This window comes from Schistocerca nitens, chromosome 2 (genome assembly GCF_023898315.1).
Source record: "Schistocerca nitens isolate TAMUIC-IGC-003100 chromosome 2, iqSchNite1.1, whole genome shotgun sequence".
NCBI classification, from domain to species: Eukaryota; Metazoa; Arthropoda; class Insecta; order Orthoptera; family Acrididae; genus Schistocerca; species Schistocerca nitens.
Genome location: NC_064615.1, coordinates 994,120,344 through 994,129,588, shown reverse-complemented (window position 1 = coordinate 994,129,588; position 9,245 = coordinate 994,120,344). Strand labels below are relative to the sequence as shown.

The 9,245-nt window shown below is 45.0% G+C and overlaps 1 pseudogene; it reads left to right on the top strand.

The window, feature by feature from the left end:
• The first annotated feature begins 8,634 nt into the window (after positions 1–8,634).
• On the top strand, positions 8,635–8,752 carry LOC126237922 (5S ribosomal RNA; annotated as a pseudogene).
• The last annotated feature ends 493 nt before the right edge of the window (positions 8,753–9,245 follow it).

Below are 9,245 nucleotides of genomic sequence, written 5' to 3'. Positions count from 1 at the left end.
CGAGACCGCTACGGTCGCAGGTTCGAATCCTGCCTCGGGCAAGGATGTGTGTGATGTCCTTAGGTTAGTTAGGTTTAAGTAATTCTAAGTTCTAGGAGACTCATGACCTTCGAAGTTAAGTCCCAAAGTGCTCAGAGCCATTTTTGAACCACCACCACCACCAACACAACAACAACAACAACAGCTTTTCTTTCCACACAAAAGTTAAGTATCTATTTTAGGCAACGGTTGTCAGCGGATACAGTGTACAGGGCACTCGAATTTCAGACCATCATGACGTCCAATGTTAAAAGTCGAACTATACTGACAGAAAAAAAAATCGCACCACAAAGAAGGAATTGACAACATAAGTGAAACTTGGTAGGCACGTTTCTACCTCTGGAAGATAATGTCTATTAAAATTTCACACCAGTCGCATAAGAGTAACGCTAGTTGAGCAACTATGGGGATGCAAATAAAGTTCGCTTTCAATACGAGCTGTAACGGTCGTGAGTGCTAGTTACCTTTGAGATTGGACGCAGTGTGTTAATGTTAGTCAGGAATGCCCTTAAGGCGACAAAGACGCCATTACCAATACCCCACTCCGTTTAAACGGGGTCGCATAATAGGGCTACGACAAACTGGATGTTCTGCAATAGTGCAGAAAGACTTGGCAGTAATGTAGCCACTTTACACAATTTCTGGCAGCAGTGGTCACGAGAATGAACAGTCGCGAGATAACTGGGCTCCCAGACGGCGACGTGATACTACCGACCATCGTTTTCGGCGTACGTCTCTGGACCACCTTACTGCACATGCAGCAATATGAGCAGCAGATGACACCACAGTGAAACTGTTACTTCAAGGACAGCTCCAAGCCAGATGCCCTGAAGCGTGCATTCCACTGATTCCAAACCACCACCATGTGCGACTTCAGTGGTGTCGCAAATGGAGGGCATGGTGGAGTTCTGTTGTGTTTTCTGGCTCGTTGCCAGTGATGGCCGTGTGGTGGTTAGCAGGAAGTCAGTTGAGGGTTTGCAACCAACCTGTCTGCGTGCTAGACACACTGAACCTACACAAGGAGTTAGGGCCGAGGTGCAATTTCGTATGGCAACTGGAGCACTCTCGTGGTTATCCCACGCACCCTGACTGAAAATCTGTATGTCAGTCTGGTGATTCGACCTGTTGTGCTGCCATTCGCGAACAGCATTCCAGGGGGTGTTTTGCAGCAACATATCGCTCGCTCACATGCCGTTGTTGTAACCCAGCATGCTCTACAGAGTGCCGAGATGCTGTCTTGGCCGGCTCGATTACCAGATCTGTCTCCAATCGAGCACATAGGGACATCTTCGGCCGACAATTCCCACGTCATCCACAACCAGCATTAACCGTCCCTGTATTGACCGACTAAGTGCAACAGTCATGGAACTCCGTCCCACATACTAACATCCGGCACCTGTGCAATACAACGCAAGCACGTTTGCATGCTTGCATTCCACAGCCTGGTGGTTACATCGGTTATTAATGTACTAGCATTTCACTTTTGCGATGGCTTATTTCGCGCTCATATTAACCGGTGATCTTGCAGTGTTAATCACTTACGTATATTACCTAGACAAACGTATTCCCGAATCTTCATTACTCTACGTTACTTATTTTTTGGTGTTGCGATTTTTTCTATCAGTGTAATCTCATTATGCATAAATGAATCTGCAATGGTCAGAGTAAATAATGCTTTTATGTTAATCAAGCAATTACCTCAGGTACGAATTAAATCATTAAACTCAAGTATTAAAAGTAACTAGAGATTGTTAAGTCTGATTACTTGGGACGAAGTGCAAAATTTATTCTCAACACCGTGAAGGAACAGTTTATCCATGGATGTTGAAGAGGGAGTTTGCACATTCCAAATGGACAACGGTCTCTTTTGATCGACTTACATACTCCAATCCTTGCCTGCTTTTAAAATTTTTCCTCTCTGCTCTTCTACCTTAACAATTCCTGGGTGCCTGAAGGCTGTCCCATTAAGCTACAGGTGTTTATTTCTCATTTTCACCAGTACATAACAACGTCGGCGAGAGGATGATACTAGAAATAGGCTCCCAAGTACGAATAATGTTTTCGCTAGAAAAGAGGGTAATCCTATCTAATATTAACATTAACCAGTTTAGCCGTGGAAAAACTCGGAAGAGTTATTCATAGGCTTTTTTCCTCGAATTTTCTTTCAGGTTTCTATACAAATTTCATAATTTTTATTTTATTTTTAACATATTTCTGTGCACCAAATTTCAGTTACACTGATTTTCTTTACACGACTCATTTGCGTCATATTAACACTGTATAACAGTAATGCTCTTTCCTGAACAAACATTTCTCGTAGTTCTAACGTCAACATCTCCTGGACATACTTATGTACAAGTGAAAATGAGCAATTAACACCCTTAAGCAATGTTATCCCTTGCATGTACTTTTATTTACACGTTACGCAGGCTGCACACTGTATAGGATCATGATCTCAGGATCACACGTCTATGGATAAACTATCTTGGAATACAATTCGGAGAACTTTTTGCCTCATTAATGGCAGACAACGTATCTACACTCCTGGAAATGGAAAAAAGAACACATTGACACCGGTGTGTCAGACCCACCATACTTGCTCCGGACACTGCGAGAGGGCTGTACAAGCAATGATCACACGCACGGCACAGCGGACACACCAGGAACCGCGGTGTTGGCCGTCGAATGGCGCTAGCTGCGCAGCATTTGTGCACCGCCGCCGTCAGTGTCAGCCAGTTTGCCGTGGCATACGGAGCTCCATCGCAGTCTTTAACACTGGTAGCATGCCGCGACAGCGTGGACGTGAACCGTATGTGCAGTTGACGGACTTTGAGCGAGGGCGTATAGTGGGCATGCGGGAGGCCGGGTGGACGTACCGCCGAATTGCTCAACACGTGGGGCGTGAGGTCTCCACAGTACATCGATGTTGTCGCCAGTGGTCGGCGGAAGGTGCACGTGCCCGTCGACCTGGGACCGGACCGCAGCGACGCACGGATGCACGCCAAGACCGTAGGATCCTACGCAGTGCCGTAGGGGACCGCACCGCCACTTCCCAGCAAATTAGGGACACTGTTGCTCCTGGGGTATCGGCGAGGACCATTCGCAACCGTCTCCATGAAGCTGGGCTACGGTCCCGCACACCGTTAGGCCGTCTTCGCTCACGCCCCAACATCGTGCAGCCCGCCTCCAGTGGTGTCGCGACAGGCGTGAATGGAGGGACGAATGGAGACGTGTCGTCTTCAGCGATGAGAGTCGCTTCTGCCTTGGTGCCAATGATGGTCGTATGCGTGTTTGGCGCCGTGCAGGTGAGCGCCACAATCAGGACTGCATACGACCGAGGCACACAGGGCCAACACCGGGCATCATGGTGTGGGGAGCGATCTCCTACACTGGCCGTACACCACTGGTGATCGTCGAGGGGACACTGAATAGTGCACGGTACATCCAAACCGTCATCGAACCCATCGTTCTACCATTCCTAGACCGGCAAGGGAACTTGCTGTTCCAACAGGACAATGCACGTCCGCATGTATCCCGTGCCACCCAACGTGCTCTAGAAGGTGTAAGTCAACTACCCTGGCCAGCAAGATCTCCGGATCTGTCCCCCATTGAGCATGTTTGGGACTGGATGAAGCGTCGTCTCACGCGGTCTGCATGTCCAGCACGAACGCTGGTCCAACTGAGGCGCCAGGTGGAAATGGCATGGGAAGCCGTTCCACAGGACTACATCCAGCATCTCTACGATCGTCTCCATGGGAGAATAGCAGCCTGCATTGCTGCGAAAGGTGGATATACACTGTACTAGTGCCGACATTGTGCATGCTCTGTTGCCTGTGTCTATGTGCCTGTGGTTCTGTCAGTGTGATCATGTGATGTATCTGACCCCAGGAATGTGTCAATAAAGTTTCCCCTTCCTGGGACAATGAATTCACGGTGTTCTTATTTCAATTTCCAGGAGTGTATATATGTACGCAGATGGCGTGCCCCGTTGGGTCTGTTTGCTTATGATGTTCATTAACGGCGTATTAAATATCTTACTTTTCTTTTTTTTATAAAAAGAAACGTACATGTTAACGTGACGACTACACATTGGACGCAATTCTACATCTATAAATTGGCGACCACTCCCAGTTGCAAATCGTATACTAGTAAACAGCTTCGATGAATGGCATGTGACCAGTTTGTAATACCCTCCTGCGTTTTAATCTCACTTAGAAGTCTAGAATTTATTAATCAGTATAATAGCTTTGTCGTCACGATGCTTGATTAACGTTTTTAAGACTGCCACTTGTCAGGACTGGATAGATAAAATGTTACATATGGATGGTAAACAAATGAGATAGTCGTAGCACAAGGTCAGCCATGACTTTCCTTTGAGTATCCACTGCGTAGACACAGAGAAGCGGCAGCAGCACCAACATCTATTATCTGACATTCATTATTTTCCTTTTGTCTACCGTAGCGCCACCCCATCGTTACATATACTTTACATTCAGAGCTCGAAGCTTGCACACTATGACTCTAGGGTAAATTATACGACGCACTTTTACATCACTGTGGCAATTTTCAGAACAACGTAAAACCCTGAGAATAATATTTAAATAAACTTTTTTTCTGGCCCACAACGACAGATGGCGTTAACACGAGAAGATAAAATCTTTCTGCTTCATTCATTTAGATATTTCCTTCCCTGTCGTCACCTGAGATATGCACGTTGAAATATGCTGTAAGTGTTCATACTGTAGTTCATCGCCTGTGATCAATTAATGTGTAACACGGGTTCTTACGCTGTACATTTATGTAATAACTACTTTCTAAATCAGCACTCATGTTGTACAGTCCACTGAACAATGCTTGGCAGAGGGTGCACTGTGCCACTGTTAGCGATTTTCAGTCCTACTCCATCTGAGTACTCAGCCCGAAAATGGTTGTCTGTTTGCCTTTGTATGCACACTAAATTTTCTTATCTCATTGCCCTTTGAAAGATATATGATGTTGGTTGCAGAATGTCTGCTGAGTGTTCCTCGAATACGAATTCTCTACAATTAACAAGCAAAGTTTCGCGAGAACAATGAAGCCTTTGTTCCGAATATTCCCATTTACCTTGACCGAGCATTTCTGTTACACTTTACTATGTCCGTCCTGTTACGTTTGTGAATTCGTTCGGTGTCTTCTGTCATTCCTACGTTCTTACTTCATAAGGACTCCAATGGCTGAAAAAATACTCATTAATTAATTAGAAAATCCTGATGCCTTTGAAATCGGGAGAGCGTTTTCGCTGTTGAGCTCCCGTTAACTCCTTCCCAATCAGGATATTAATGAGAAAAGGAGATGTAGTGTCACCTCTGCTCTTCAATTATGCTTTAGAAAATGTCATCTGAGATTGGCGGAAAGAAGTCAACAATTAAGGATAGAAAATGGTGGAAAGCCCTAGGATACAAGTATATAAATCTTAAAATAGACTGCCTAGACTTTGTGGATGGTTTAGTAATCTTTTCAGACTGCATAGATACATCAGCTAAACAATTTCATCAGCTGAAAACAGTGCAGCGAAGGCTGGGCTTCAAATCTCCTTTAAGAAGACGCGCTTTATGAAAAAATATAAAAATCAGCGCCAAGAGAACTGGAGATCGGACTAGAAGAAAGTAAGCAGACAGAAAAGTTTAAATACGTTGGTGTATAGACAGACCCTAACTTATCCACATTTAAATAGAGGTGTCATTCATTGCACCAAGCGATAATTGTGTCGAACTTCGCAAGTTAACCCTGGTGGGACAATTTAAATGATTGAGAAAGTAGGCAAAATTTAGTGTACTAACAACATTTATTTTTCCAAAACAGACATAAATTATGCTAAATAAGTTATTGATTCAATACCGTGAACAAATAACAGGTGATTTAAGACTACAATGGACAAGGATCCTGGGTTTGTAAAGATGGTTTAACTCTGGCCCTAAAAATGTGGATAACGCAATCTGAATTGATCTGACTCTGAGCAGACTTTGATTGTTCAAATCTAGAAGTTTCTCTACATAGATGCAGCTGAGAGAAAGTGTCGATTGAGATCTGTACGCCCAGACAATGCCGGAGCGGCAGTACGTTACCCTGTTTGCTTCGTGTGGCGATGTAACTTGCAGCTATCGAGATGTGTGCGGCGGAGGTGAGACTTCGAGGCGGCACCTGTGAATCGATCGCAGCCACGAAAGAAACGCACAACTCTCACGGTCTAGCGGTCAGGCAGACAAATCGCAATTTACTCTCTACCAGAGCCCTGAAATCATGGTAGATTTCAGTGTTTGACACACGCATTCGCTGGTCATATCAAGGACAAATTTGGCTAACTTATATGATGGAGTGAACAAGGATACCAAACGTCAGGACTGGTAAACCAAAAACGAATAAGTGTGCCCTAGGCAAACGAATAGTCCGAGACGTTTGAAGTCACACTGTCTAAACTACTCGTAAGTGAAGTCAGTCTCAGGACAGGTCCCAAGTACCGACCACACAAGCCCGAGCTTCGACTAGCAGTTCTTACCAGACCAAAGTCCTTCACCAGAGTGCTTTGTAACTCTCCAGAAACAAAAAGTCCATTTTCCCGGAAAATGCACAAACGACACCGCCTTCACCCCGTCTTGAGCCAGTCACAGGGCTCTAGAGCCACTAAATCTCCCCTCCTACATGACAGCATTATGTCGAACCAGGGCAAGAGTTAAGAAACCAACGTCTCTGTAAAAAAGAAACCGCCAGTTACTGGCTTTTCTTTACGTTTCACAGAGGGGAAGATAATTTTTTTCGAAATCGTGTCTCTTCCCATGGCAACAAGTGAACAGATACAGTCTCAAAGATCTTTATCTAAATCGCCTGTGCCTTGGAGCTGTGCCTTGGAACTTCTTAGTCCTAGCTATGAGGTGTAATAAAGATTCTATCTCCGAACGTTTCTCGGATGTCAGATTTTTCGTATACAACCGAGGGAAGTGGTTCACTGGCCTATTTGCACTATTGGCAAACATGAAAACAGGTGAATTTTTATTACGTGTGCCTATGCACACAATGGCCGTTTTACGACTCCACTGTGTAGACGCATTCCTTCAGACCGTCGCCCCAGCCTGGACTTGCGCTGGCGCTGCTGCAGGTAGCGTGGCATAGTTCTGCTGGAGTCCTGTTTCGACGAGGGGCTGCCTTGTCTGCCCTGTATGGCTTTGGGTCTGTCCGGCAAGATTTACTAAGGGATGGGCTCGCCGCCAATCGCTTTCAACTCCCAACAAGTCGTCTCTACGAGCTAAGAATCATAAAAATACCTCATGGTTTTAGCGCCCTACCAGCCTCCATCAACGTCTGCTCAGGCCATTAACTTTCTAGAGTCCCACTCAAAGTGCGTCAGGTTGTAATGAAATCTTTAACGATTTTCTGTCTGTGAAAAATAGGCGAGAGAGTACCTTGTCCTCTCTCAACTTCTTGTACGTTTCCATACGATAGTCCAACGGCGATACCTTCCCATGGACAGCAGTATAATCACTGACCAACACTCGATACTACTTTCGTTTTTGCTCAGAATTCGCCTTCCGGTACAATGTACCAGATTCTGTTAGGCAGATATTTAGTGAGCCCATCGCACTTATGGAAAGCTACTCCTTATGGTCGTATCTGAATTAGCGGTTTATGGTGTGATGCAGTGTCGAACGTCTTTCGGAAAACTAGGAAGACGTAATCTACTCGTTAACCTGTCTGCTCTTTGCAAGATATTGTGTATGAACAAAGTAAGCTGAGTAAACTCGCTTGGTTTCTCGTGTATATCTACTGATCCTTTCAGGGCAGCTTGTTTTCCTCCAGAAACATCACAAAGTTTGAGATTAGAATGTGCTCTATGAAATTGCGACAGACGGACGACTGCAGCATTGGTCTGTAAGTCTGTGAAACGCGAACAGGTATACCATCAACATAAAAAGGCTCTTTATTTCTTTCAGCGCTTTGAATGGCAGCTAAAAAAAGGCACTGGCCATCATATTTTGCAGCGTAGGGCGCACCGAATATATAAGTTGGTTGGATCCACCAGATGCTGAAAAATGATAGGTATTCGTGATCGAGATATAACACAAAAGTATTTTGTTGGTCATAAATCATGTCTAGTGTATGTTCAATGAATAGGCCTATCTTGTAAAAGGGCCTGTTTCACACAAAAATACAGTCTTAGTTACCATTTCATGTCACGTAACTATCTAATTCATGTGGCTAACAGAACACTAACATTTCCTATTAAACTAGTAAATAACAGTACATCATTAACTTGTTCTAATTCGTTTATCGTTTATTTCTATTAGATTTACAACAGAAATACCAGGATGGTAGTAGACATTTGGAAATTTGTGGTAAGTTCCTGTGTGACCAAACTGCAGAGGACATTTGTCCCTAGGCTCACGCACTACTTAATCTAACCTAAATTAACTTACGCTAAGGACAACACACACACCCATGCCCGATGGAGGACTCGAACTTCCGACGGGAGAAGCCGCACGAACCGCGGCAGGGCGCCCAAGACCACGCGGCTACTCCGCGCGGCCAGTAGACATTTAATTATTAATTCGTTGTACAATGTAAGCCAACAGCCTTGCCGCAGTGGTAACACCGGTTCCCATCAGATCACCGAAATTAAACGCTGTCGGGCTAGGCTAGCACTTGGATTGGTGACCATCCGGTCTGCCGAGCGCTGTTGGCAAGCGGGGTGCACTCAGCCCTTGTGAGGCGAACTGAGGAGCTACTTGACTGAGAAGTAGCGGCTCCGGTCTCGTAAACTGACATACGGCCGGGAGAGCGGTGTGCTAACCACATGCCCCTCCATGTCCGCATCCAGTGACGCCTGTGGGCTGAGGATGACACCGTTGGGCCTTCATGGCCTGTTCCGGAGGAGTCTAGTTTAGTTTTTAGTTTAGTACAGCGTAAAACAGTATGATTTCGTTTTATTTTTTGGTTCTTCGAAGCCTACAACTGTGAGAACAATGGTTTTGCTTGTTATACAGTGACGTTTATACAATGACACCAGGAGGTTTGCGTCAAATTTGTCGTGTAGAATTCGATGTTGAATCATGCAGCACGTTACACAAATGTATGAGTATTTTACCTAAATGAACTGACCTTACGGAATCTGGTAATTGCTCTTTTCGGAGTAACTGAAATCCTAACGCAACGTGACGTAAAATACGATAGTCCTG